This window comes from Danio rerio, chromosome 9 (genome assembly GCF_052040795.2).
Source record: "Danio rerio strain M-AB ecotype USA chromosome 9, GRCz13ab, whole genome shotgun sequence".
Taxonomy (NCBI): Eukaryota; Metazoa; Chordata; class Actinopteri; order Cypriniformes; family Danionidae; genus Danio; species Danio rerio.
The window spans coordinates 49,922,208-49,934,225 of NC_141029.1; the positions used below are offsets into that span (position 1 = coordinate 49,922,208).

The window sequence follows — 12,018 nt, forward strand, 5'->3', positions numbered from 1 at the left end:
ATAAACAATAACCTTGTACACAGTGAAATAATAATTTTTGAATGGCTTGTCTGTTGTCGACGTAGCTATATTAATGGAGTAAGCATATTTTTTATTAATATTAAAACAAATTAATACAAACTAAGCCATCCTTTGTTTTTTGTTTTTTGTTTTTTTTTCTGTATATTTTCTATCAAACGAAAAATGCAATGATTTATTTATTTTTTTTTTTTGGTTTTCATTTTATTAGAATGAATATAGCTAATTATTAGGCGGTACATTTTCTCCATATTGGCTCTGATTGCGTTTACAGATATTTACAAATAGACTTTTGGCTCAAAAACATTAATGCATTTTAATTTTAGCGCTGTATTTTGCCAGATTTCGGCTTCAGCTATTCTTCCTTTCAGGTATACCAGCCTTAGTTTTGCGACTTGACTTGTGTGGCGTCTGTCTGCGGGTGACAGCGAGAGATCAGGCCTCAGATTCGATGTGTGGCCGCACGTCACAGTTACTTCACAGCATTTTTAAATATTGGCTCATCTAAATTAACTTTTCAGTCGATTAAAAGCCGAAATATTGCCACACAGACAAAGCAAACTTCCGTTTTTTGAAGAGAGCGGCTTCAGTGATAAAAGACGCACACACACACACACACACACACACACACACACACATACAAAATGAGTATGCCTTACGTATTTATGGCTATTGATAGGCTCTTGATAGGCTAGGAACAGCCTATCATTCTGCTATTATTCATATTTTCTGTTCAAAGATTTTTGTGTTCATCCTTGCTACAAGCAAAAAATAAATAAAAATAAACCTAATTGAAACAATTTATATATGGCATGGCCATTAAAATACAATGGTCCTTAACCAGATAGTTTTTCAATTTACTTATAAAGATAATGTTACTTCAGTCATGTTGGAAAAAAAAAATCGAAATCTTGATTCGGTCAAACTTTATAAAAAAAAGTCTAGATTTTTATTTGCCAAATCGCCCAGCCATATGACATATGCCTCTTAAAATTGGGAGGGTTTTCTGTAAAAAAAGACCATATTCATCAATCTGCTCCGATGTATGTGACCGGGGCACTCTCCTGAGTTCAACGAGGCAAAATTATGTTAGAACAACAACAGCAACAAGGAGCAAAACATGCAGCAGTGCTGAAGTGGTTTAAAGTAAAGCTCTTAAATTTGTTTATATAATTAATAGAATTTCTATAGCTAATATTAAGGTTTGTTATCGTTATTGTGAAAGTGTTTTTTTCCCCCGGTTCTTTCAATGTGCATTCGTGTCGTACGCATGCATTTCATTTGAGTTTTTGCAATGAAACGATTTGTATTAAAATTATTTGTGTGTAATATTCCTTATTTTAAATGTGCATTACATGCTGGATTTTCGATAGCAACCTAGCAAGCAATTGGTGTTTTTTCATGTTTATTTCGACATATGAATTTTGTCATCATTGTCATTACACGTGTCATATTTGAGGGCAAAAGGAAAAATAATTCGTGGCCCCTCAGTTTTCATAAGGGATTAGTTGAGTCAAAAGTGAAAATAATTCTGTCGTTAACTACTAACAACAACGTTCTGAACACACATGTATAAATTTGATATTATGAAAAGGCAAAAGAAAATTGCGAAATGAAAGCGATAGTCCAGAGATGCGGTCCCCAAGTCGAGCCAGGCTGCAACAGTGCAGGTCTCCAGCCGGGTCTTGAACCCGGGTCCTTCTTGTTGCGAAGCGAGCGCGCTACCCATTGAGCCACTGAGTCGCCGTACCGGCCGCGGAAAAAAAACCCGTGTTTTATAGAGTGACCTCTGCCGGCTGACGAGGAAACGATCGAGGAATCCCTCAATTCCTGCATAAATAAATATAGAAACAATCAATAGTGCGGCCTGATAAATGATCAAGTACATTGCACTAATGTTGGAGAAATAGGAAAATATTGAAAAGAAATAATAAACAAAATTTCATTATTTATCAGCCTGCACTATTCCTTAGTTGTGTATTTATTTAAGCAGGGATTTGTGGATGTATGTACTCATTTATTTATTTCTTGTTTTATTTATGCAGGGATTTATGGATTTTTCAGCTGGGAGGTGTTGTCCACCATAGCTTGTAGTCAAGGACGACAAGAGGTACAAGTATTAAAACAAATAAAAAGTGGCCCCGGGCCCCATCGGCTGCATTTGGATCCGAAACTTGAGGCCGAATCTTGTTGCCAATTGATATCGCTTGTTTTGGGTCACTTTGGATGAGCTCAATTTGAACAGCCGTCCTGGCACCCAGGGTCCGTAATCGAACAGCTTCGCAGACTGTCTTTTATACATACGGTAGGAGCGCTGTTTCTCATCGACGGTAGGCCACATTTTCAACCATCGCCTAGACTGCAAAGGTAGACACCACCCATCTCCTCGAGAAACGTGCTGTCATTTTGGCTTGTTTTAATCTTAGTTTTATTCCATTTGTAGCCGTTTTAAAGGGCGAAGTGCGCTGCCCAGAATGCATTGCGGCAACGAACGACCAATCAAGGGGATTGCTGTGCCAGACCTGTCTTTTCCGCCTTCTGTGTGGAAATCATGTCGAGAATGGCAAACAATACCGTGTACTAGGACGTGGGAGTGCGAGGCGGGCCTGGGGGACACGTAAAGGCCCATGGACACTTACAACTCGCCCAAGTTGGCCGTTTGATTGACAGACGATCCGGCCGCTATGCTTTGACCACACCCCGAGGGCCATGAAGAGAGACCCAGGCATGCAAACGATTAATCCGCCCTCTTACGGTTTAGTAGATCCGTCACTTTTGGTCTTGCTTGATATTCCGGCTTTTTGTGCTTTGAATTAAGTGTTGGGGTATCTGTATACTTATACATGTAGTGACTTTAATTATTTCATTATTTATCAGCCTGCACTATTCCTTAGTTGTGTATTTATTTAAGCAGGGATATATATATATATATGTGTGTGTGTGTGTGTGTGTGTGTGTGTGTTATTTACACACACCTAAAGAGTGAAGGGACCAAAATCTCAATATTAATATCAGTATGCTTGCTCATTTCAATACTCAAGTCAAAGCAAAGAAATGATCACAACATTATTTGGTGCTCTAGGAGAGGCTGAAATATCAATATTAATATCAATACCAAAATATTGATGTTAATGCAATGACATGATTTTTTATGAGACACAGAAGCTTTTTATTTTGTTCAAAACGAGATAAAATAAATAATGTAATGTCACCTAGTGGAATAAAACAACACATTCAGAAAGAGACCAAACAGATCGAAGATCACACAAAGGAAACATTAAATTGCAATGAACTGAAATGTGCAAAATCCAACATATTAGGGCTAGGCGTTTTTTTTTTTTCCGATTAATTCGAATTAAAATTTAAAGACGAATTTGTTTTGTATCAAATCGGGGTATCGCGATTTCTTATTTAAATACCATTAGATACATTATAATTGCACCACTGCGCTTTGGTTTACTCTCTGTATTAGGCTATACCTGACTGCCTGACAGGGTTTCAATCATGGTAGTGAGGGACTGAACACAGATTGGACAGCCTAATTTAACCCAATGCATGAAGTTGTGGGAATGCATTGCAAAGCTGCATGGTGCAATTACAACAAATACAAGCATTTATCTTAAGTTGTGTATTTTTGTTTTTTTAATACCGTTGGATCAAACGCGCCTTGATCCACTTCGCTATTCCAGCACTGCCTGACGAGGGGATTTACATTCAGACTAGCAAAAAGTAAAATCCTACATGAATTCACGCTTTATTAAGTCACGTCTGTGTGGATTGTCAAGACAAATTCCCTTATCATGTCGATAAACTCGATCTCTCTACACGTATGAAGGACGGAAAAATCTGCCATGTTAAACAACCGCGCCGATCTTATAGTTTGAACCGCGCTGATCGGCTGCTCAGGCTGGCTTCTGTAAAGATCAGCCTAAACAGATCACACAATCTCAATAAACACCATGTAAACATATAAATATTTCGATAAATATTGTTAACGGAATATTTATAACGACATGATCTTGCTTTTGGTTATATGCCGGCTTTGAGCTCTTTACGCGCGCGCTCTCTCTCTCACAAACCGGGAGTTGAGATGCGCTGCAAAAGAGCGCTACACACTCGCCGCGCACACTGGCAAGAGAACAGATGCTAAAGTCCACGGGACCAGTTTTTATTTGTTACTTGTTCTTATTTTAAAATGCATTTTATTCTTAAAACTGGGTAACATATTCTCCCTCGGATGTATTGGAGTTTAATACCGTGGTGCGCTTTAACCAACACCGCCCTGAAAGTTTACACACTGCTTATAGGCCTACAGCTCTAGTGTGTTATGAATTGCATGTTTTAAATGATAGGGAGACATGCTACGTTTAGTTTTTATTGAAAAATATAAACAATAACCTTGTACACAGTGAAATAATAATTTTTGAACGGCTTGTCTGTTGTCTGCGTAGCTATATTAATGGAGTAAGCATATTTTTTATTAATATTAAAACAAATTAATACAAACTAAGCCATCCTTTGTTTTGTTTATTTGGTTTCTGTATATTTTCTATCAAACGAAAAATGCAATGATTTATTTTTTTTATTGGTTTTCATTTTATTAGAATGATTATAGCTAATTATTAGGCGGTACATTTTCTCCATATTGGCTCTGATTGCGTTTATAGATATTTACAAATAGAATTTTGGCTCAAAAACATTAATGCATTTTAATTTTAGCGCTGTATTTAGCCAGATTTCGGCTTCAGCTATTCTTCCTTTCAGGTATACCAGCCTTAGTTTTGCGACTTGACTTGTGTGGCGTCTGTCTGCGGGTGACAGCGAGAGATCAGGCCTCAGATTAAAAGCCGAAATATTGCCACACAGACAAAGCAACTTCGTTTTTGAAGAAAGCGGCTTCAGTGATAAAAGACGCACACACACACACACACATACAAAATGAGTATGCCTTACGTATTTATGGCTATTGATAGGCTCTTGATAGGCTAGGAACAGCCTATCATTCTGCTATTATTCATATATTCTGTTAAAAAGATTTTTGTGTTCATCCTTGCTACAAGCAAAAAAAAAAAAAAAAAAAAAAAGAAACTTTATAAAACTTCAAAGATCAGCCTATACAGATCAAACAATCTCAATAAACACCATGTAAACATAAAAATTTCGATAAATATTGTTAACGGAATATTTATAACGACATGATCTTGCTTTTGGTTATATGCCGGCTTTCAATAGTGCGGCCTGATAAATGATCAAGTACATTGCACCAATGTTGGAGAAATAGGAAAATATTGAAAAGAAATAATGAAAAAAATTTCATTATTTATCAGCCTGCACTATTCCTTAGTTGTTTATTTATTTAAGCAGGGATTTGTGGATGTACTCATGTATTTATTTGCATATTTATTTATTGTTTTATTTATGCAGGGATTTATAAAGAGATTTGTCCATTTTCTTTTTCGGCTTAGTCCCTTAATTAATCAGGGGTGGCCACAGCGGAATGAACTGCCAAATCATCCAGCATATGTTTTACGCAGCACATGCCCTTGCAACTGCAAGGCATCACTGAGAAAAAAAAAACAAAAAAACACACACTCATTCGCACACATACACTATGGCCAATATCAGTTGATCAAGGGCGCATGTTTTGGACTTGTGGTGAAAACCTAGGCGAGCATGGGTAGAAGATGTAAACTCCACACAGAAATACCAAGTGAGCCTGCATAGATTTGCTTATTTATCCCTTTCTTTCAGTGTCTTTTCTTCTTTCTTCTTTATTGTCTTTGCAGCCCTGCTGAAAAATCCAGCTTAAACCAGCCTAGGCTGGTTTTAGCTGGTTGACCAGCCTGGTTTTAGAGAGGTTTTGGCCATTTCCAGGCTGGTTTGCAGCCATTTCCAGCCTGGTCTTAGCTGGTCAGGCTGGAAAATGACCAGCCAAATCCAACTAAAACCAGCTTGACCAGCCTGGTTTAAGCTGGATATAGCTGGTTTTGGCTGGACTCCCAGCTTGGCTAGGCTGGTCAAGCTGGTTTTAGGTCATCTCCCAGCCTGACCAGCTAAGACCAGGCTGGAAATGGCCAAAACCCCTCTAAAACCACCCTGGTCAACCAGCTAAACCCAGCCAACCAGCCTAGACTGGTTTAAACTGGATTTTTCAGCAGGGTCCTGATATTTTTTGAGAGTCTAATCTAGACTGTTCCATAGTTTTACACCACAGACACACATACACAAACTTTTCAAAGTTGTCCTTGTTTTCAACTTCCTAAAATTTAGTTCTTCTCTCAGGTTATATCCCCCTTGTCTTTCTTCCAAAACCTTTGTATACATCTTGGAAATAATTTATTCCTAGCTTTAAACATAAATCTGCAAATAAAATAAACTTTAACAACTGTGAATTGAATAAGCTAAATTAGGCGTAATCTATGTGTGTGAATGTAAGAATGTATGGGTGTTTCCCGTTGTTGGGTTGAATCTGGAAGGCTATCCGCTGTCTAAAACATATGCTGGATAAGTTGCCGGTTCATTCCATGGTGGAGACCCCTGATTAATAAAGAAACTAAGACAAAAGGAAAATTAATGAACGCTTTAACATATTAAACTATCCACTAGATGGAGCTGCACACTTATAAAACACAAATTCTTTCCTCAAAACGGTCTTAGTCAATCATTTATCCCTAAAAAAAATTCTTCAAAAAAGTCAAACTTCTTTTAAATAACCTCTTTATACAACCGAGAAACTAAAAGCACAAATCTTTACTGAGGTCAATGCATTTAACTAATAATGTCTAGCAGACAACATTATGGTAAAAGTGTCCTGCTTATAAATACGTCACAGATAAAATAGGGATTAGCTCCTTTGGACCCAGCATCCATTACAATGAATGGACATCACATGTCAGCCCATGCTTTTTGTGGTTCCTGAGCATTTCATCTTATTTAAAGCCTGCAGTCCATGAGAGTGGACGATTGTCATCCAATCAAATGGCAGAAAGGCTCAGCATGTTGTAATTTGAAAAAATCCACTACACTAAAAAAGCAGCATGGCATCACTTCACTCCTGACACAGACGTAAGCCACATTTACAATGTTTTTAATCAGATTTATTGATATGTTTGCCAATATTTCATAAATTATATAAATAAAAAAAAGATTGATTGCACTAACAATTAAAGTTTGAAATCTTTTGTAACATTGCAAGCTCTATATCAGGATTTTTTTCAAATATGTCTTTGCATCAGGATGTACAATGGGTTCAAAATCTGTTACTGAAAGTAAATCTCCAGTAATGCTGATTAAACTTTTTATGTATAAAAAAATTATATCGATGTACTAATTCAATGCTGAAACAATTTCATGTGCCGAATATACAGATCTTAAAGTTCTTGAGCATATAGCAGATGGAAATATCTCAGATGTGAAGTGATGAAGAAGATGAAGATAAAGTTTTTTATAAATGAGGTGCAATTTTTACAACAAAAACCTCAAAATTAAAGTAAAAATGTTCTTAATGTTTACGATTTTGAAAATAATTTTCAAGATTATACCAAGGATCCTATATGTATTTTTGCTGGTTCGAGCCTGGCTGGGTCAGTTGGCTTTTCTGTATGGAGTTTGCATGTTCTACCCATGGTGGAGTGGGTTTCCTACGGGTGCTCCACAGTCCAAAGACATGCACTATAGGTGAACTGAGTAAGCTAAATTGTCCGTAGTGTATGTGTGTGAATGAGTGTGTATGTATGGATGTTTCCCAGTGATGGGTTGCACCTGGAAGGGCATCTGCTTCGTAAAACAAATGCTGGATAAGTTGGCAGTTCATTCCGCTGTGGCGACCCCAGATTAATAAAGGGACTAAGCCGAAAAGAGAATGAATGAATGAATGTTGGTATAATGTCCGGGAAGTACAACTGTTCTGACCTGATGTCCATTGAAAAGGACAAAAAAATATATATATTCTTAAAGGGTTTTGAATTTTTATTATTATAATTTGGTCTCATTTATAAGAGCCTCAAGAACTAAACACATGTTTTTCAGAAACTTGGAACATAATTCGGGTCTGAAGGGGTAACCAACTGAAAGATAACAATACAACTCTTACAATCACAATCATCAGCACTATCAAAAGTTTATTTTACAGACATAATGTTTATATTTTAACTATACTTATTTTCTTGAAACTTTTAGGCGAAATGACTTTAAATAATCTTAATTTAATAGTTTATGCACAGTTTACGTCACGTGACACCAGCGGCATCTAGTGGCTGTTTCCCAAATAGCAATAGAGTGTCGCCTCAGTGATTCTATGCTCTTTGCCTCAGTAAAGCAGGCTAGGCGGAGTAGCTCTATTTACTGATGTTTTGTTGTGAAACTAAATGAAAATCTACATTATCGGTGCTGTAAAAGGACCTTATGAAACTGAAAATAGTCACATCAATCTTTCACCCGAAGATTTCAGTGGCTGAACAGCCAGGCTCGGCGCCAGGATGTCATAACTGAGGGGGCATTTTAATACCCTAGGGGGGCACTAGACCTCGTGACTGATTTTGGCCCCTCTTTTTACTTTCATTTAGGCTATTTATTAACTTATTTTCTATTACTTTGGCAGTAATATACATTTCATAGTAATGATAACATGCACAGTTTCACTATTACCAGTGGTGTAAAGTAACATTACAAAAACTCAAATTACTGTAATCAAGTAGTTATTCTCAGAAATAGTAATTTACTAAGTAGTTTGGAAAATATGAACTTTTACTTTCCCTTGAGTATATCTTTAGTGCTGTGTCTGTACTTTTAATCCACTACTTTTCTTCAACCTGCAGTCACTTTATTGTTTCTTGTCTATGGGGATTAGAAAAGTTCTGTGGTTCTTGTCCAATTAAATCACACATAGAAGGAAAATTGTCTCATAATGAGCTACCTCAAGACATGGGTGATTTTATAATTGCAGTAAACTGTTTGGAAGCATTAAAAGTGTCCAAGAAGATGTCCAAAATCTTTACACGCATTGACCCAGAGACTGTTTAGATGCATGTCACTGATGAGAAGATCACAAATGTTTAATTATGATGACCGAAATGGCCTTAAACACACAGCAGGTACAAGACGTCAACATGATGTCAGATTTACGTTGTACCCCAGCATCATGGGGAAGTTGCATTATGTTTGGAAATGAATATCGGGTTGACGTCAGAACTCAACATCAGACCAACGTCAATGTCCAACCTAAAACCAGCCAAATAACAAGGTCTAAAGATGTTACAGCTTGAAGTTGTGTGAACGTTACCACTATGACGTCTATCAGATTTTGGATTTTGGTTGCCTAACCTGATGAATAAATGTCAGTATTTGACGTAAATATGATGTTGGTAGGTAGGTAGGTAGTAGGTAGTAGGTAGGTAGTGCTGTCGTAGGTAGTGTTGTAGGTAGGTAGTGCTGTCGCCTCACAGCAAGAAGGTCGCTCGGTCACTGGTTCGAACCTCGGCTCAGTTGGCGTTTCTGTGTGGAGTTTGCATGTTTTCCCTGCGTTCGCGTGAGTTTCCTCTGGGTGCTCCGGTTTCCCCCACAGTCCAAAGACATGCGGTACAGATGAATTGGGTAGGCTAAATTGTCCATTGTGTGTGTGTGTGTGTGTTTTCCAAAGATGGGTTGTGGCTGGAAGGGCATCCGCTGCGTAAAAACGTGCTGGATAAGTTGGCGGTTCATTCCGATGTGGCAACCAGGATTAATAAAGGGACTAAGCCGACAAGAAAATGAATGAATAATGTTGGTTCAATGTTGGACTTTGGTCACTTTCTAACAACTTAAAATCGGCAAAATATCAACATCATTTTATGTCATTATTAGACATCAAAATAACGTTGTCCTTAGACGCTGGTTAGCACTTGAGTTTTGGTCACCTGATATCACAACCTAAATCTAACCCAATATTAATGTCTTATGATGCTGTGTGCCTGATGGGCAATAACTTAATGCACTACAGAATGTTACGTTTACAAAAACACACATGCACAAATGACATGTAAACACATCAGCTTTTCATAGGGTGGGGGGTTGAGTGTAGGGGGGTAATGTTTTAAGAGCGAGGAGGGATCCGAGGGTGAGAAGGGTGCTCGACTTCTATGAGGATCGGGAGGGACACGCACGTTTTCTTCACGATTATTTGCGGGCATGAGTCCCACAAATGCATAGAAAGTCCCAGAACTTCCGGAAGACTTGGGATATCTGAATATCACGTTTAACAACTGTAGTGAGACGCGATCCAGCGGTACATACTTCATAAACTCTCCAACGTCCACTGCTCCCTGCCTGGAGCTCAGACAAGCGCATGACAGCGTGTGGCTGTGTGTGAGTGGCTATGTCTGTGTGTGGTCAAGTGATGTGCATTGCTAGGTGAAACGGTGCGGATGTGGATAATTTTCGTTCTAAAATGCCATTTTAACACAAAGACATATTAGTGCAAACGGGGCCTGAGTGTGTATTTTTCGCGAGCGGCTTTGCGACGGGGGCGGGGCGATGGATCGCGATGCCGGCTCAGCATCCTGTTGTCTATTGGTCATTGGCGATGGACGATGGCATCCTCTATCGGCCCAACCCTAATAACTGCTAAAAAAGATAGTGAAATCAGTATAACCCGAGTAATCCTGCTTCAGGTATTGCCTATTATTACCCGACTAATATCAGTGTTAGGAAAAAGTTAAATGTTACAATCTAATGTAATTTTAAAAAATAGTTTTAAAAAATTTATATAAATTTATAAATTTATATTTATATTAGGCTATCATAAGTGGGGGGTTTTCGTGATACTGTCCAGTTGGCATTTGTAAAAACGCAGTTAATCCACTTACTCACACACTATATTCCTATTTCATTTATAACACTGTAAACTTTGCTGGCAGATCATCTTTTAACTCAAAAGACATTAAGAGTCCTAACTTGAGACTGCTGCTGCATAATGGGATGTTTCTTTTCACAACTGCTTTTTCTTTTCAACACAGCTTTGTCGATGTCAAAATGGAAGCAAACGTTCAAAAGGGGTTCTGCGTTTTGTTAATTTAGTTTCATTTTAATAATATTAATAATAATAAATAAAATATTAATTATAGTGTAGACTACTGTGAGACTGCGCAGTGTCATTTTTATTAGACTACTCTATATTAATCCCAAACTGAAAAACAAATGTGAAAATGACTGGCAGTTGCGTCTCTGCTAAAATTAATTTAACGGCAAATTTCTTTAGTGTTTTTTTTCCCCCTTAAGAGCTTAAGAGAGTTGTATTTAAAGAATTAGTTAACCAAAACATGAAATGCTGCTCGCTTTCATGCCATTCTTCCGTGTGTGGTAAGAGTGCGCCTCCCCCGCCGCGTGCGTGTTTCTACGGGTGCACCCTGACCTGACGCTGGGACCAGATCTCTAGACTATAAGCCTAGCTTTAATTTCACAATCTTCATAATTGAATTGCTTTTTCATATCTAAATGTGTGTTCTGAAAGTTGGAATGATGGGAGTGTTAGTAATTAATGACAGAAAGAACTTTCAGTTTTGGATGAACTAATCCTTAATAATAACTTGGGGGGCACAAATTCTTTCTCCACCCACCCTCCCTAGCACCAGGCATGTAAACAACACTTCTGTGCATATAACCCATTTGTAACAACAACATCTACATCAGCTTTGCATGAAGCTAAAATACTTTTAAAACTGAACATTACCTGTCTAACAGAAATACTTCAGCCATGGTGTCGTCCTTCCTCCAGCGTGCAAAAGTAACTCCAATATGGATTCAGGATTTGAAAAAGTTTTGATTCAGTTTGTTTTTACCGCTCGCACTCTGTCTCTCTTTTTCTGTCGACTCTCTCGCTCTCTCTCATGAACCCACAACACGTGTACACACAACTGGCGGATCTGCGAGTAAACTGCTGTGCATTAGCATACCTCTGTAAATTGTATAATCGGGGGCTGGGGGCACTTTTCAAACTGAAGAGGGTGGGTCCCTGGCCTGTACTAC

The 12,018-nt window shown here is 38.0% G+C and overlaps 1 protein-coding gene across 1 annotated transcript in view; it reads right to left on the minus strand.

The window, feature by feature from the left end:
* phgdh (phosphoglycerate dehydrogenase) overlaps positions 1-12,018 on the minus strand; it is a 722,740-nt gene that overhangs the window by 459,377 nt on the left and 251,345 nt on the right. The gene's annotated exons all lie outside the window — the stretch shown is intronic.